Raw genomic sequence first — 19,001 nt, 5'->3', positions numbered from 1 at the left:
ACCTCTAGCTCCACTGCTCCAGCCCTCCTTTAACATTTTTTGATAGCCATTTAAAATGTTAAAAATGATTCATAGCTGCTGACTGTAGAGATAATACAGTGGGTAGGACATTTGCCTTACACAGCCAACCCAGGCTTGATCCCAGACACTCCAAGTGTTCTGAGTTCTGTCAGGAGTACCATATTTTCCATATCATAAGATGCATATTTTCCCCCAAAAGTGTGTCTTATAGAGTGAATGCCACCTGGAGCTGAAGCCTGAGTGCAGGGGAGGAGAGCATCTAAAAACTGTGTGTCTTATAGTCAGGTGTCTTAGAGAGCAAAAAAATAACAGTAATTCCCAGGCATATAGGTAGCAGTAAGCCCTGAACACTACCACACGTGGTCCCCTCAAAAATAATAAAATATCTTTTTTCCATAATGACTCATATAACTTGGGTAAATGCTTATGATGACAAGTTTACTCTAAAAGATCTTATAAGAGCTATAAATACTCAGATGAATTATATAAAAAATGAGTCTCTAGAACACAAAAGGTCCTGTTGAAGACAAAGATCCAACATATGTTTTTAACAAAATTTTTAAATATATATTTCTTATGTCACATATCATATTCTCTTTAAGGCTTATTAAATCCTAGTCCCTAAGTGCCATATTAAAATATTACCTCTGTTGAGGGTCCTATAATGTTTGCTCCCAAATAGCAAATGGTATTTTCTCTTCTCTGTTCCTCTCTTCCTGCCCTAGTTTCTTAGTAATACTTATTGGCATTTCTAAGATAGTCTTTTCTAGTGGTCATTTTGGCTTTGCACTCAGAAATCGTTACTGGCAGGCTCAGGGGACCATATGGGATGCTAAGGATTGAACCTGAGGATGAACTGTGTTTTCTCTCCAGCCCCTCTATGATAGTCTTTAGGATTCCAGAGAGATAGTACATTGCCTTGAATGTGTCATGCCATTTTGACTCACCAGGACTGCATATGATCCCCAAACACAACTAAGAGTAATTCCTGCCTAAAAAGCCATGAGTAAAGGCCAGAGTGATAGCATAGTGGTAGGGCATTTGCCTTGTACACGGCTGATCCGAGACTGACTCAGGTTCGATTCATGGCACCCCAAGTGGTCCGCGGAGCTTTATACAATACCCTGAGTCTGCCAGGAGCGATTTTTGAGGGCAAAGCCAGGAGTAATCACTGAGCACCACCAGGTGTGGCCCAAACCAAAAACCAAACCAAACCAAACAAAACAAAACAAAAAACTAAAAAGCCATGAGTAAGCCTTGAGCACCACCAGGTGTGGCTCAATCAGTCCTCTCTCCACAAATAAATAAACAAGTTATTTGGCTACTCATTTTAGTAAAAAAACATGTTTCTTGAGACCCAGTGGTTTCTGGCACATTGCAGGCACGCAGATGACATTTCTTGTATTTTCCTTCTTGGAATTGCAAAGGAGATTTGACATTGTTCTGGCCACTGCGGTAACTGACAGAGAAGTAGAGGGGATTAGCTGGTTGAATTTGTAATAAATGGAGCAGATCTGGAGGCTGAGTAGGCAAAGGGCCATACCTGGAGCCCAGAAGCTGGTGGAGTGCTGGGTTTGTCTTAGAGCTTGCATGGTTGGTCTGTCTGAGGAAAACCTAGGTCAAAAAGCAGGTCTGGGGGCCGGGCGGTGGTGCTGGAGGTAAGGTGCCTGCCTTACCTGCGCTAGCCTAGGAGACGGACCGCGGTTCGATCCCCCGGCGTCCCATATGGTCCCCCAAGCCAGGAGCGACTTCTGAGCGCATAGCCAGGAGTAACCCCTGAGCGTCACCGGGTGTAGCCCAAAAACCAAAAAAAAAAAAAAAGCAGGTCTGAATAGTGAGGGACAAGAAAAAGTAGGGCTTCTCAGAGTTTCCCACACATTTATGGGGCTAAGAAATCTTAGTGAAAATCAACAGCTGATTCTGCCTGGGCCTCAGGAGAGCTGAGTTCTGAGAACAGCTTCATGATACTCATCGTGTCCCAGTTCCACACAGTGAATCAGACTCTGATGCAATTGGCAACAGGCCTTAATCACGAGCCTCATCTTGCAGGTTCAGTACAGATGAGCTTTGTCATTTCTTGAAGGGAGTCACTGCTGCTTCTCTTCCAGGATCCAAGTTAGCTCCTCCTGCCCCTTCATCTAGCCTGGGTGAGATGGCAATTTAAACCATTCTAATGAACAGATTTCATAGGTAAGGAGAACCCATTAAACAATCCTGACCCAAATAATCTTCATAGTTGTTTGGTTAACAGAATTTTTTTTTCAAAGTCAGTCAAAGTCTTGCCAAATTAAAGATGTCTCAGCCTGAGACACTATGAATATCAGTTTCCTTTTCCCTGACTATGGGGAGGATTAATTAAATGCTTTGGAGTTTTAAGCTGTAGAAGATTATTGTTCTGTGTAATAGGAGGAAATGAAATGATTGGTTCATTAGAGCTTTAATGTAAGCCTATGTCATTTTGGTGATTATTTTTGAAAGTTCCATTTTTAATAAAATAAGAAAGGTGAAAGAAAAGAAATGTATCTCCATATGTCCACATGCTAGAAAGTCAGTGGGGTTAACCCATGTTTCTGTTTATTAAGAAGTGAATTTAGGGCCGGAGAGATAGCATGAAGATAAGGCGTTTGCCTTGCATGGGGAAGGACGGTGGTTTGAATCCTGGCATCCCATACAGTCCCCTGAGCCTGCCAGGAGTGATTTCTGAGTGTAGAGCCAGGAATAACCCCTGAGAGTTGCTGGGTGTGACTCAAAAAAACCAAAAGAAAGAAGTGAATTTAATTTCATTCACAAATGAGTTTCATAATACTTGTTAGCCAAGAGACAGTAAATAAGAATCAGTTGTTCAAGGGCGTAGGGAAAGTTTCATAAAAGAATTAGACAGATATTTGCTTTTTTTTTTTTTTTTTTGGTTTTTGGGCCACACCCGGCGGTGCTCAGAGGTTTCTCCTGGCTGTCTGCTCAGAAATAGCTCCTGGCAGGCACGGGGGACCATATGGGACACCGGGATTTGAACCAACCACCTTTGGTCCTGGATCGGCTGCTTGCAAGGCAAACGCCGCTGTGCTATCTCTCCGGGCCCGCTTTTTTTTTTTTTTGGTAGGATTGAAAGACTAAAGAACTGTGAGATTCGATGCTTGTAAACATGGAATTCAATGACCTTTGATGTCATTTCTGTTCTAACATCCCTGAACAAGACAAGGCAGCTTTTGGCTTGCACTTTGCTGGCAGACTTGCCCAGGGGCATTTCCAGATGTTTCAAGATGTTCCATCAGGGGTCTCAAACTCAATTTACCTGGGGGCCGCAGGAGGCAAAGTGGGGGTGATTCTTGAGTGCAAAGTCAGTAGTAAGCCTTGAACATTGGGGGGTGTGACCCAAACAACTAAAACAAAACAAAACAAAACAAAACAAAAATTCCTCTAGGGCAGGGCCACAAAATGTTGTACGGAGGGCCACGAGTTTGAAAAGGCCTCAATGGCCTTTTTTTTTTTAGCCTTACTAGTGGAAGGCCTCAAAAATTGGTTCAAAACTCAGAATTGTTCCTCTCCATGGAAATCTTTAGTAAAAAGCGAAAGATTTATGCGATCTGAAGAGAAACCAGAGTATAAGAAATGTACTTCAGGGGCCGGGCGGTGGCGCTAAAGGTAAGGTGCCTGCCTTGCCTGCGCTAGCCTTGGACGGACCGCGGTTCGATCCCCCGGCGTCCCATATGGTCCCCCAAGCCAGGAGTGACTTCTGAGCGCATAGCCAGGAGTAACCCCTGAGCGTCAATGGGTGTGGCCCAAAAAACCAAAAAAAAAAAAAAAAAAAAAAAAAAAAAGAAATGTACTTCTAATTAGTTTTGTTTGCTTTTTTGTTTGGTCTTTTGCTTTTTGTTTTTGTTTTTGTTTTTGTTTTTGGGCCACACCAGTTTGACGCTCAGGGGTTACTCCTGGCTAAGCGCTCAGAAATTGCCCCTGGCTTAGGGGGACCATATGGGACGCAGGGGGATCGAACCTCGGTCCGACCTATGCTAGCGCTTGCAAGGCAGACACCTTACTGATAGCGCCACCTTCCCGGCCCCGGCCTTTCTTTTTTTTTCTTTTAAGTCTAACTGAGGAGTTGCATTGCTTTTTTGCTTTTTGCAGTTGGGTTGATTTCTTATTTCTGTTTTTACAATTTATTGCAAAGTTAATGGCTTAGAACAAGACAAATGTAATATCTTACAGTTCTAGAATTCAAAAGTTTAAAATCAGCCTCAAGTCAAGGTGCTGGGGTAGGTAGATTCAGGTGTTGGTAGGCAAGTTTCTACTAAAGGTTCTGGAGCAAGTTGGACATGAGAACCCATTTCCTTTCCTTTCCAGGTTTCTGCAGTCACCTGCATTCCTTAGCTCATGTTTCTTCCTGACATCATTCCAACCTCTCATCTTCTCTATGATACTTCAATCTTCTTTGTGTGATTTTGAGCCATTGAGAATGGCAGTGACAGGGGCCGGAGAGATAGGATGCCTTTTATGCAGAAGGTCGGTAGTTAGAATTCCGGCATCCCAGATGGTCCCCTGAGCTTGCCAAGAGTAATTTCTGAGCACAGAGAATGGCAGTGATAATCAATATCTGCATTTCAAAATCCTTAAGCCAGACACATTTGCAAAGTCATTTCTGTCATAGGTCCTGGAAATTAGGTGGGGACATTTATGAGAATCCCTTTTCTGTCTACCACAGTCTCTCTTTTTCAATGTCCTTCTGTTTTTTATTTTCTATCTACTTAAGCCAGGCCTGATCTAAATGTTTGAGATCTGTTAACTCATTTCCCTTTTCAATCACCCTAGAAAAGAGGTCTATTTTTGTATGAGAAAGTCAATTGAAAAGAGAAATTACGAGGCTGGAGCTGTGGCAGCAGCGGTAGGACATTTGCCTTGTATGCGGCTGACCCAGGACTGACCGCGGTTCTATCTCCTGGCGTCCCATATGGTCCCCCAAGCCAGGAGCAATTTCTGAGCACATATGCAGGAGTAACCCCTGAGTGTCACCGAGTGTGGCCCCCAAACAAAACAAAACAAAACAAACAAAAATAATTTTAAAAAAGTAAAATTACGGGCCCGGAGAGATAGCACAGCGGTGTTTGCCTTGCAAGCAGACGATCCAGGACCAAAGGTGGTTAGTTCAAATCCCGGTGTCCCACATGGTCCCCCCATGTCTGCTAGGAGCTATTTCTGAGCAGACAGCCAGGAGTAACCCCTGAGCACTGCCGGGTGTGACCCAAAAACCAAAAAAAAAAAAAAAAGTAAAATTACTTATCAGTATCACTAATTTAGGATTCAAGCCTTTATACTTACTAAAAAGATCTATCCTAAAGATTCTAAGTGCTTTTCATTATAAAATATTTTTAAAAAGTATAACACAATTATATGATTAAAATAAAAATATTTAAAATTAAAATAAATTCCTTTATTCTTCACCTGTTCTGTATCTAGACCCCACTTAGTGTAACCATTTGCTACTGTAGTGCTTCTAGTGGTTCTAATGTTACAAATACTTTTTTTTGGGGGGGTCCCTCCTGGCAGCACTCAAGGGTTCCTCCTGGCTCTATGCTCAGAAATTGCTCCTAGCAGGCTCGGGGGACCATATGGAATGCTGGGATTCGAACCACTGTCCTTCTGCATGCAAGGCGAACGCACTACCTTCATGTTATCTCTCCGGCCCCTACAGATATTTTTTTAAACTAATGTGGAGAATTACAGATAGTTGTTTATATGAAATAAAATACACTGATTACATCTTCTAAAATTATAAAAATAAAAATGTTTTTAAAAAGTCTCATAAAAGTCTTGAGGATTCTGAAGAATAATTGAAGTATAACCCTGAATAGATTGCAGTAGCACTTGCATTGAAAAATCAGTCTGTGACAGTCTGGGAGAACATGTTTTACAAGCAGTAGTCTCAGATTTGGTCCTTGGTGCTGGCTGGTTCCCCTCAAGCTCTGCCTAGTAAATGCTAATTCTCAAAAACAAAAGGTGGCAGTGATGAATGTATGCATATGTGGGTGTACGTATGTGTTTGTGAGGGGAAAACAGAGAGGGATCAGTCACCTCCTTGTCTAGTACTTCTTCATTTGCTAAACAAAAATAGAGCTGTGCCAAACCAAGCCTGAGACATAGTTGTGTACATGCCCTGTAGTCCAAGGATTTAGTGATCTCTAACAGCAGCTCAACATATAGTATTTGTTTTGTGGGACCACTGATCAAACTCAGGCTCTCACATGTGCAAATCATGTGCCTTCTCTGAGCTACATCCCAGGTATCAATAGAGAAAAGTTTTTTGAAAGGCTTACTTCTGATGTATAAGTTTGTATCCTAGAAATTGTGTGTGTGTGTGTGTGTGTGTGTGTGTGTTGTGGGGATAGGGCAGAATTGCATTAAAAATATAGATATTTGGGGCCGGAGAGATAGCACAGTGGTAGGGTGTTTGCCTTGCACGTGGCTGACCCAGGACAGGCGGTGGTTTGATTCCTTGGCATTTTTATATGGTACCCTGAGCCAGCTAGGAGCAATTTCTGAGTGCAGAGCCAGGAGTAACCCTTGAGCGCCTCCAGGTGTGACCCAAAAATAAAATAAAATAAAATAAAATACTTGTTGATTTTTAGTTGATTTTAACTGACAATTGGAAAGTCAAGCAGCCCTCCAGAATCACTGGGTGTGGCCCCAAGAAAACAACAAAAACAAACAAAAACCTAATGACTGTCTAGCTTTTTATAAAATTTAATCCTCAGCACATAACAGCTTAAGTTCAAGAAAAATAAATAAAATGGTCATTGGCTAATGTGGTTTCTGATCAGTTGGGGTTTGAATAGCTTTCTGCAGTCTCTTCCAGTCACATTCTTGGATGCTCAGAACATAATTTCAATTTTGTCTCCACACATTTGGCAGAATCTGTTTTGGATGCTGTTTAATACATTCATTGACCCAGACAGTGAATGACTGTACACAGGTGTGTCTGATCAAAAACAAAGCAAAAACAGTTTCTGTTCTGCTTCAGACATGTCTGACATGTTGGGGACCTGCTTTCCTCTGATAGGAATCTATTCAGGAGGGAGATGTGTCTATCAGATTTACGCCAAGAAAGGTTTTTGGTTTGGTTAGCAGTAGAGCTAAGTTAGGAATGAAATGTTAGTATGCCTTTAGAGCTAGCTTCTGAATGTGAATGACAAATGGGTATTTGTTGGATGCCCTCTGTGATGCTGATCCCAAACCAGCTGGCAGATAGCACCCCTCTAGAGCTACTTGATCCAAAGGGCCCTGAAGAGTGACTGTTCCAGGGATTCTACTTGAAACGGAAAACTTCAGAGACACTACTGCATCAGAGATGGAGATGGACAACACAAAGAGGGACAACATGCCCGCCCTCTTGGGTCATCCCTCCTCCCTCACAGAGACCTCTGGATATAATACCTATAAAGGGGCCTGAGTGATAGAACAGAGGTAGGGCATTTGCCTTGCAAGCTGCCAATCTGCGACAGACCAAGGTTCAATCCCAGGCATCCTTTATGGTCCCCCAAGCCTGCCAGGGGCAATTTCTGAGCACAGAGCCAGGAATAAACCCTGAGTACCACTGGGTGTGGCCCAACCCCTCACCCCCAAAAAACTATCAATACTGCCTTGCTCCAGGGCACTTCTAAGCCCCATCGCTGAGCCTCACCAACCCCTCCAGGCTATGTCCTATTACCCATCCTCTTTTGGTCCTATATAAGCACTGTTGTAAAGGAACTATTTTTTTGTTTTTTCGGCCACACCCACTTGATGCTCAGGGGTTACTACTCTTGGCTAAGTTATCAGAAATTGCCCCTGGCTTGGGGGGACCATATGGGACGCCGGGAAATCGAACCACGGTCCTTCCTTGGCTAGCACTTGCAAGGCAGACACCTTACCTCTAGTGCCACCTTGCCGATCCCCGTAAGGGAACTATTTTTAAGTCTGGTACCAGTTGTTTGCTATTCCTAAGCTTGGGGGATTGTCCTCATGAATGCACCAGGAGAAGGAAGTTGACTTTTGCCAGCTGACAACAAAAATAGTGAGTGGAATAACATGTTTTTGGGGTAATGGGGAGATAGAATCCTAGCCATACCTCTCTCATTAAGATGGGACATAAGTTGTGCAGTGCTAAGCCTTCCTTGCATCTCTCATGCCAGACTGACATGCTGTGCCTTTTATTGATTTGATTCTGTATTTTTCACGCAGAACTGGAGATCACATTTCCCGGAAGTAGCTCCAGTCCTGCCTTAAAATTGTCTTTGAAATTAATCCCTGGTTCCCCAATGCGGGCACATTAGAGACCAAAATTTTGAAAAGCATTCAGGACAATATTTATAGGGTATATAAGAAGGGGATTCAGATTTCCCTGAAATTTTGGGTAACTTGGTATATTGTTAATTCCATCATCCAGGTTTTGGGCTGTATTGCTAGAGAAGAGGATACTAGATATGAGAGGAGAAAGAGTTGAGTAAAGGAACCTTTAAGGGGATTAGTGATAATGAAGACAAGGGTCCTCTAATTGAGAAAATTACCTCTCAGCCTCTCCCATACCCCCCCAAAAAGAGTTTTTCCTGTGGGCACCTCATGATCAAGATAAAACTGGAAACAAAATAGGACTTAGAATTCCTGTGTCTATGTCCCGTAAAAATAGAGGTGTCTTCCCACTAGAGATGCATTCTGAATCTAAAGGCCTTCCCAGGGCCAGTAATTTATCATTCACTACTAGCATCATATTGGTAAGCCCCTATATCTCAAATATAACTTAATCTTCAGTACATCAGATGAGGAAGATGTACACAATGAACTGACTACCACCTCTTCAGACTTAAGAGTATGAAAATGGCTCAGTAAAAACACTCCCCCAGAGACTGCCCTAGACATAGTTCAAAACAAAACTTACAGTTAAAATCTTTATTGGTGGGCCCGGAGAGATAGCACAGCGGTGTTTGCCTTGCAAGCAGCCGATTCAGGACCAAAGGTGGTTGGTTCGAATCCCGGTGTCCCATATGGTCCTCCGTGCCTGCCAGGAGCTATTTCTGAGCAGACAGCCAGGAGTAACCCCTGAGCACCGCTGCTGGGTGTGGCCCAAAAAACAAAACAAAACAAAAAAAAAAAGAAAATCTTTATTGGTTCATAAATAGTCTATTTCACCTAGGCCTCTTCTTCCCCATCCATCTGGAGGAAAATCAGCCTCCATCTTATGAAGGCTTGAAATGGAGCCATTCAATCACTTTAAAAAGGCCTGTGCTTTGTACAGACCTATGTCTCTGTACTGCAACGAATATCTTACAGGCTGGAGTCAAAGTGCAATCTTGGACTTCTCAAGATTATCATGTGGTTGCTAAAAGCTGCCTAAATCCTTCTCGATATATGCAATGAAAAATGTGATTCAGTGATGATACCAAGGCAAAACTCCCCACCTTAGATCATTCTGGGAAAAAATTTTCAGTGATTTGATTGCTTATGAAATGCTTATAGATGTTGGAGAGTGGCAGGACACAAAAAAGCAAGCTGCCTTGCCTTGTGCTTTTTTTTTTTTTTTAGCTCATACCTTCGAGGCAGCATTGTGGGCTTGGGAAAAAAATGATGCAGATGTTGAATTTAAGGAAATTAAAATAACTTTTTGGGAGTGTCTGAACCATATGCAAAATTTATTGGGAAACTAATGGTTGCAGTTCAGAAACAGGTTAAATATAGAGAGACTCAACAACACCTGTTGAAACAATTGGCTTTTGAGAATGAATACTAAGGAGGATTGTCTGGCTATCCTGTGCCCCATCAGAGAAAAAGAGGACGTTATGGGGTACATAAATGCATGTCGGAATGTTGGTTCTATTAAACATCAGGCATGTGTGAGTGTTATTGAGGCCTAGGTAGAGTAGAGACAAGCTCAGAGTATCTGTTTCAATTGCATTTAATCAGGCCATTTCTGCAGGGAATGCAAGGCACCTACTGTTTTTATTCCCTCGAGAGTACCACCTGAACCTTGTCCGAGGTACCACAGGGGAAACCATTGGGCAAGAGATTGCCACTCAAAATTTGATACCTTTGGTAATCCCATCTCTGGATTACTGGAAAACTAGAGAAGGGGTCAGCCCCAGGCCTCACAGAATCAGCGGACATTCCCCATTGCAGCCCCTTCCAAAGAAAAAGAATTTTAAAAAGTCCACTTTTTACTTTGAAGCAGCAAGGAACAGTCTAGTGGTTTCTAAAAATAGAGATTTGCAAAAATAAAAATAAAAATAGAGATTTGCATGAAAAAAGTTCCAAATTATTGTGATAAGTTTTTTTTCTTTCAAACTATATTGTTAATTAGTCTTCCCAGTTCATGGGAATGCATGTTAGTATTAAGGTAATTTTAAATATGACTCACATGTTTAAATGACTCACACCACCTCTGGTCTAGACCACCATCAATCACAACATTGAACAATGACTGAACACTGCAACGAACTCAGCGATGGGTGCAGGAGCAGGTCAATATTTTAGAGTAAAAAAATGGACTGTTTTGTGACTTAAGCAGTTCCATCTTTTGTGTATATGAGTCTGCTCACATGTGGAACAAAATCAGGTACTACCTGGACGACTTAAGCTCAGAAGATTGCAGATGCATTTCAGGGCCTGACCTTGTGTCATGGTGGCATGACCCAGCCATGCTGGGCTGGGTATGGTCTTACTTCTCATGTTTGCTTTACTGATTCTGGGATCTTGACTGGAGAAAAATAATCCATATGGAGAGCATAGTCTTTTAAGGCCTATCAAGCCTAGCAAGCCCATCTCAATTTCTTGCAGTTTGCAAATAGAAAAGAGGGAGATGTTGGATGCCCTTTGTGACACTGTTTCCAGACCACCTGACAGACGAAACCCCTGTAGAATTATTTGATCCATGGGGCCCTGTAGTTACAGGGATTCTTCTTGAGTCTCAAAGCTTTGGAAAAAACACTATACCAGAGATGGGTAAAGACAGCAAAAAAAATGGAGAGATAGCACAGTGGCGTTTGCCTTGCAAACAGCCGATCCAGGACCAAAGGTGGTTGGTTCGAATCCCGGTGTCCCATATGGTCCCCCGTGCCTGCCAGGAGCTATTTCTGAGCAGACAGCCAGGAGTAACCTCTGAGCAACGCCGGGTGTGGCCAAAAAAAAAAAAAAAAAAAAAAAGACAGCAAAAAAGGGGTTCCCTCCCCTTCTTGGGCCATACCTTCTCCCGGAGAGCTCTGCTTATAATAACTATAAGCACCCCTAAGCACTCCTAAGCCCCATTTGTGCAAGCTGAGCTTCTCCCCAGAACCTCACTGAGCCCTGGTCTATATACTGTTACCCTTCAGATTTCCCAGTTCCTCTTTTGGTCCTATTACCATCATTGTAAGGAAACAAACTGTCTCTGGTCATCAGCCTTGGACCCGTTCTTTCTTGCTCAGGAGCTGAGGAGGAATGTCCTCAGTACCTGAATACACCAGGAGGAGAAAGTTGACCCTTGTGGGCCTACAGGGTCAGTACAGGTATTAATGCTCTAATATGAGAGGAAATGGCAATAGTTTCATGAACAGAAGATATTTATGATTGTCTAGAAATAGAGTTTATCATGATCCATCTCTTTTCCTTTTAGGGTTGGTATTCCAGGTGCGATGAGTTTATTTTTGTAAACTGGTTTGTTATAAAAGATAATCAAACTGACATTAGACACTTGGAAATCATTTTGATAGCATTCCTGGGATTTGTATGTCATTTCTCAAGTTGGAGCCTCTTGTGGACCCAGAATATTCCAAGGGTAGGAATGGTGAAAAGGTTGAGGTATTTACTGTAGAAGATATCAGTCTGCTTTACACAGCATTAACATCTGGAAAGCAATCAGTGAATTAATAGAATCTTGATGTGGAGATTTCTGAGAAAAGGGCCTTCTAAAAAGTGAGGGATTTAATATACCCATATAGAAAGCGATTTAATCAGAGCAGCAGCAGCAGCAGAAGAAGAATTTGGCAAAGGCAGAGTTCATTTTTAGAAAAAGAGTCCTGGTGTCTGGAAGGAGGGGACTAAATGAGACTAAGGCTTGAGCTTTTGGGAGCATTTGGAAAGTTACTATATAATTTTCTTGTATTGGGAAGAAAATGTGGAGTTAGAATTTTATACATCTGATACATACTTGTCACTACATATAATTATAATGTCTATAACTTAATGTTTCTTAACTTAAGTACATTGATATACCCGAAGTCCTAACTGGATAGATTATTTCAAATGGTCTTATTTATAGAACAATTTTAAAATGTCACAGAAGGGAACGGGGGGAGAGAAAAGAGGGCAATGTGCATATTCTAGGAATTCCCACATAGAAGAAAAAGTGATTGTAGGTTGTTTTGTTTGCTTTTCTATTTTTGGGCAATGCTCTTCATTCAGGAATCACTGCTGGTGGATTTGGCAGACTATGCTAGGGAGTGAAGCTGGTTTGGCCCCATGTAAAACAAGCTTCCTACCTTCTATCTTTCCAGTTTCAATATTTAGTTTTGAAAGCACTGTGTAGGGCCAGCGCAATAGTACATGACTGACCCGGGTTCAATCCCCGGCATCCCATATGGTCCCCCAAGCCTGACAGGAGTAAATTTTGAGTGCAGAGTCAGGGTTAACCCCTAAGCGCTGCTGAGTGTGACCTCCAAACAAACACCTTTTTTAAAAAAGCACTGTGGAGCCGGAGAGATAGCTCAGCGGTAGGGCGTTTACCTTGCCAGCGGCTGACCCAGGACCAACGGTGGTTCGATTTCCGGCATCCCATATGGTTCCCCCATGCCTGCCAGGGGTGATTTCTGAGTGCAGAGCCAGGAGTAACCCCTGAGCATGGCCGGGTGTGACCCAAAAACCAAAACAAAACAAAAAAAGCACTGTGTAGTAGTTAGAAGTCGTGCAATAAATCAAAGACATTTTTCATTTTATTCTACTTGCTCCCGTTTTACCTCTTGGTGAAATCTCATCAGGAATCATAGAAAAAATAATATATTCAGACCATGGAGATGGTTTAAAGCACTAGAAAGCACACTCTACTCACTGCCATACTCTTGTGTTTGATCCCCAGTACTGCATGGTCCACCCCAGCACTTCCAGATATACCTCCCACACAACTAGAATCATTGTTTTTGAGAAGGTGCTCATCGATTATTTTAAATGTAAAATAAATAAATTCCTTTTTGATCCATAAACATAAATACGGCTTTATTCATAGACAGGAAAGAGGAAAGCAGGAAAGTGAAGCACTTACTCTGAGTCAACAATAGCATAGCCAGTTCATTTTCACCATGACGGATGGAATAGCCATTTGATGGGATTTGAAGAGACCAGAAATCACCATCCCCAGATAGTTTTAGGTGGTCTGAAATTATTTGGCTCTCTTCTTGAAATGTCATGCATTAGAGCACTCTTTTGTTTGGCTATACCATTTACAAAATACTTTTCTATAGCTTCTCTGCTCAGGGAAGCAGCGTCACTTCCCCAGTCAGAAAAGGATGTGACCCCTTCCTTTCCTTACCCTTCACCCTCCCCTCCCCTAAAAAAAAAGGATGTTACTTCATAGTAGAGTTATATTTCTTCAAATATTTAAAAATAGATTATTAGTGATTTCGTCTTACCTATGTACATTAGTCGTTAGTAGGAATGAAGTAAATCAGATTGTGCGATCTCCTAAATCTAGTTACAATTAGCAGAGAAGCAATGAATTGAATTAGTTTCATATAAAAGAAAGAGGGAGCAGGAAAAGAGAATTTTTCTCTGATAGAGGAGATCAGGCCTGAACCAAAACCACACCAAGCAAAGCTGCTTCTGAGCCTTGGATAGAAAAGTAATGCTGCTTTGAGACCAACTAGCATCCATTCCCAGTGAGAGTACTTCCCAGTAGTAGACTAGAGAGAGATTGTCTTTTTCAAAAAGATGGGAAGTTGTTGGGTAAGAGAAAGGACAAATATGAGGAGCTAAATTCTAGTTTGGCAAAGCAAGTATTTGTTGTTGGATTAACGGGGTTCCATCCCTCTCAGAATATGCTTGTTACTCATTGATTGGAAGCACCTTTGAATGGAAGCATTCTTTGGATTGGTGCCTTAGACCACCTGTTCTCCACCCTAGGGTGTGGTCTGGTGTTTGCTAATAAAGACCCTGGATCTCAGACAAAAGCTGTTTTATGTTTTGGTTTTCCATCACTGAGCTACTGCTTCGTACAAGAGAAAGATTCGTGTAAGAGTTCCCGAACCTGTTTTATCCCCTTAACTGTGTGTGGATTGTTTCCTGCATTGGCTGTTTGCTTCCAGACCCCCATCTTTCCAGTCCTGGATTTGGGACATAAGGATTCCACTTCAATTTGTAAGCTTAATTGACATGTTACAGTTGAATTATCTCTAGGCAATGCCCATTATACTGTTTGCAGCAAAGGCAGAAGGTTCTGGGGAGTTTGAAGCATCAACATCACTCAGAAATAGTGGAGATAGTTCAGGAGAAAAAGTTGCCACGCATGTGGCTAATGTTTTGCATCCCTGGTACTACATATAGTCCTCAGGAAGCAGAAAGATCGTGTGGTTCAAGACCATGTAGATATTTTTCAGAGTATTGTCTATGAAAACAGAAACTTATCCAAACTGGGTTGGAGCTGAATTCTGTTGATCTTCCCATACAGAAGAGTGATAACTTCTTCCCAAAATATGTAAAACTAAAACTTTGTGTAAATAGAAATATTATGAAATTGTGTTTTGCTCAACATTATCATTTACTAGGCATAAGGGATTGTATAAACAAAATGACTAATTTATGGGCATCCTTTAGCTTTTTTTCAGGGTAATTTTGATCATGTTTACTTTTCTTCCATGAACAGTTTTTTTGTTTTGTTTTGGGCTTGGGGCCACACACAGCGACACTCAGGAGTTACTACTGGCTCTGCACTCAGATATCACTCCTGGCAGGCTTGGGGGACCATATGGGATTCCGGGTATTGAACCTGGTCCATCCTGAGTCATCTGTGTGCAAGGTGAATGCCCTACCTCTGTGCTATCACTCTGGCCCTATGGACAGTTTTGAATCTATTGCTGATAAGATGTGACCCACTCTGAATCTGCCTCCACCTTTGATGTGTCATGTGCTTATTTGGTGTTATCCTTTATTAGCTTGACAGTTTGTAGAGAACTTTATATAACTTAAAGACTCCTATAATTGTGCCTTATATTGTCTTGTTTTGCATTTATTGGATTACCATTGACAAACCTCAAACATTGCCATTCTGAAAAGAACCCTAATTGGTTTCACTCAGTAATTCACCCACTAGGTTCCTATTCTTTGGGATTTCACACACTGCTCCCCAACTCCTTCCCAAGAAGGCAGGTATGACCTGCAACTTCCTGAGTTCTGGATCACAACTTCCAGCTGCCTGCTTCAGGCACCCCAGGAACTTCATACCATTTGCCCACCCCTTCCTTGGAACAGTTCTTCCCCAAATACTCATCACCAATTACCAAGCCACAAATCTCAAAAGGAAGCCTTAGAACAGAGCAAAAATGGGTTTGTGTTTGAATTCTAATTTTGCCATGTAGGTGCATTGTGATCTTAGCACACATACCTCTGTGTGTCTTCTGTGTATTTTTTTCTAATGTGTGAAATAAGTGTAATAATGGTATTACTTCATTCAATTTTTTAGGACTGATGAGATAATGGGAGTATCTGGCACAGACACTTACGCTTCAAAATGCCAGTCAGTACTCCCTCCCTTTTTATTTTCTTCCACACCCAGTAGTGCTCAGAGATCACTCCTGATGGGAGTTTGAGGGAACATATGGGGTGCTGAGGACTGAATTGGGGTTGAAAATGTGCAGGACAAGTGTCTTACTAGATGTACTATCTCTCCTGCCCTGCAATTAGTTTTTCTAGATCATTCTCATCAGCCTCAGTTCTTCACTCTCACACTTTAGATTCTTTTCCTCCAATCCTCTAAATCTTCCCTAGATCCAATGGCCTCTTCAGGACCCTCCTATATTTACTGCTATCTCTTTGCCTCAGGGCTTCATATCTCACCCAGAAGTCTTATCAAGACAGAATGTTTTTGCTGATCAGAAAAGGATATTCTTTCCTTCTTTTGGCCGCCTCTTAAATCAAGCCTTATTGTTCTATTTTTCTCCATTCACTTCTGCACATAACCATTCTGTTTTCTGATGTTTTAATTACTCTGACATAGGAAGACTTCATTTATTTCTGCAAAACTCCAAGGCCAGTTCCTACTTTATTTCTCCATGAATTCATTCTTGGCCTCACCAACCTAAGAACTATTATCCATTGTGTAATTTGGGTAAGGTGGCCCATAAAGCCCCTAAACGTCATTGATTTAGTCAGTGCCACTGTTGATATCATCACATCCTTCTGCTTTGTCTGTTCCCAGTATCTTCCTTGCAAGGATAAACAAAGCAAAAACAAAACAAAACAAAACAAAAACAAAATCCAGAAATCTTTTTTTTTTTTGTTCTCAGAATTTGGGCAGTTTTGTTTTTATGCAAAGTTTTCCTATAAAGGTTTTCCTCCATTTTCCAAGTTCTCCACTTTCCAATATTCCTCAACTGTTTGTTCTGCGAAAAAAGTCACATATCCTATATGGCAGCGGGCACTTCTTTTTCTTTTGTAACATTTACTTGTTCTAATAATAAATTTATAAAATTATTACTGTCCCTGACTAGACTGTATATTGAAGAGTTACTTAGCCAACTCCTGGCACCTGGCACTGGTAGAATGAGTGAAATTGAGTGCCCTGACCAATGAATGAATCAGGTGAGTTTCATGACCAAGCACAGTATATCACACAATATTTTAGTATCTCTCTGTAAATTCTGCTACTGAAGAAATAAATGATATCATCAGTAAGTCATTAACACAAATATGCAATAAAGTGATTCTGATTTTTGAGCTGGAGATTAGTATGTTAGTATTACAGCTAAGAAAAGGCTATTTTAAACTTTTCCTAATTTCAAGAAACAGTTGTTTGGGTATGTTAATAATCTCAGAAGAGAGCAAGTTTCGAGTTAACATGAATATTAGATTAAGACCAGAAATACAAGTATAGTCTTACAAATCTGTTGAGGAAAGTCTGAAAATAAGCAGTTTACTTTAGAGCCTAAGGTAACTGATTTTATTCTTTGCCCCTTCTCACAGAAACTTTTTGTTTTTGTTTTTGGGCCACACCCTACGGTGCTCAGGGGTTCCTCCTGGCTCTGTGCTCAGAAATCCCTCCTGGCAGGCACGGACGACCATATAGGATGCTGAGATTCGAATCGAACCATCGTTGGTCCTGGGTAGGCTGCTTGCAAGGCAAACGTCCTACCGCTGTGCTATCTCTCTGGCCCCCACACAGAAACTTTTTTCTCACAGAAACTTTTGAGTGCATTCTTATTGGAGTACCTGCATAAATATTTCTCCTAGAAAGAGTTTCTATTGGTGGGAGGATTACAGACTACCTGGTTTCTAAATGCTCATAAAAAATGTCTTTCCCGTTTTTTACACAGAACACTATTTTTTTCGTATATGGAAATCCTATCATGGCATATAAATATTTCCTCAGACGCTGTTTTGCTCAAGTACATACACTGCACCTAACAGAAAATTGTCAATGACATTTCTTTCCCTTTCCTTTAAAGAAAAGCAAACAGATGCCGGAGAGAGCACCGCAGCAGGGCGTTCGCTGGCACGCGGCTGATTGACCGAGGATGAACCCGGGTTAGGCTCCCACCACCCCACAGGGTCCCATTGAGCCAGATCAGAGCCGCGCCGGGTGTGGCCGAAAAAAAGATAAATAGGGCCGGAGTGATAGCAAGGATGTAAGGCATTTGCATTGCATGCAGAAGGTCGGTGGTTCGAATCCCGGCATCCCAGTGTCCCTTGAGCCTGCCAGGAGCGATTTCTGAGCACAGAGGCAGGAGTAACTCCTGAGAGCTGCCGGGTGTGATCCCAAAACCAAAAAAAAAAAAAAAAAAAAAAAAAAAGATAAAGAGTTCCATTTAGCTTCCAGGTAAGTGAGAACACAGGGAAAAAGCAAAAACAAAACAAAAACACATGCGTTTCCCATGACCCATTTTCTTCTCCACTTCAAAGCAGCCTCGGAAACTCATCTTGGCTTTCCCCAAAAAAAGTGCGGCTTCAAGCCCGAGGGGCTCGGACCCGGTCCGCCAAGCAAAAGCGTTTTTCTTCTGGAGAAAATGGACCCGCGCAGGGTCGGTGAGAGACAAACAAAAAACAAATAGGCGCGGTCGAAGTAGTAGAGGCTTGGGCGACTGACAGATCGCTCCCTCCCTCCGGGGTGCGCAGGGCCGGCGGGCGCGGGACGCCCCTCGGCTCGCAGAACAAAGACCCGCCGGGGGCCTGGGCGCGAGGAGGGGCCGTGACGTGGCTCGGAGCGCTCCAGTCGCGCGGGGCGGGGACGGACGGTTGAGGCGAGGCGAGGCGAGGCGAGGCGAGGCGAGGCGAGGCGAGGCGAAGCGCGCGAGGCGCCGGCCCACATTGGCTGGGCGCGTGAGGTGAGGCCGAGGCCGAGCGGCCAACAGCCACTCCGAGCAATCCACACACACATACAACACAACACAGACACACAGCGCGTGCGACGCCGGCGCGAGTCACAGCCCCCCGGTCCCCCCATTCCCCCCGCCCCCAGCTCGCCGCGCGAGCGCCCCGCGCGCCACTGCGCCTGCGCGGCCGCGCCAACCCCGCCCCCTCACGGGGCTCCGGGCGGGCGCGCGGGGCCGCGCCTCCTCCATGGCGGCCGCCGCAGTGTGTGGTATTTAGCGGGCGCGCGCGGCGGGCTCGGGGACGCGCGCAACGGCGGCAGTGGCGGCGGCAGCAGAGCGGGGCTAAGCCCGAGCCGGGGCGGCCGTTGCGGGGCGCGCTCTCGAGCGGCGGCGGGCGACTGACTGGGCTGTCCCGTCCGAGGGGGCGCTGGGAAGAGGCGGCGGCGGCGCGGCGCGGCGCACGGTGGCGGG

General features: G+C 43.2%; 1 non-coding gene across 1 annotated transcript; it reads right to left on the bottom strand.

Moving 5' to 3' along the window:
* Positions 1-3,511: 3,511 nt before the first annotated feature.
* Positions 3,512-3,625, bottom strand: LOC126028951 (U5 spliceosomal RNA). Its single transcript, XR_007502619.1, has one exon. It is a non-coding gene; the product is annotated as a U5 spliceosomal RNA (small nuclear RNA).
* Positions 3,626-19,001: the final 15,376 nt, after the last annotated feature.

This window comes from Suncus etruscus, chromosome 14, assembly GCF_024139225.1.
Source record: "Suncus etruscus isolate mSunEtr1 chromosome 14, mSunEtr1.pri.cur, whole genome shotgun sequence".
Classification (NCBI taxonomy): Eukaryota; Metazoa; Chordata; class Mammalia; order Eulipotyphla; family Soricidae; genus Suncus; species Suncus etruscus.
This window is presented reverse-complemented; position numbering and strand designations above follow the sequence as displayed.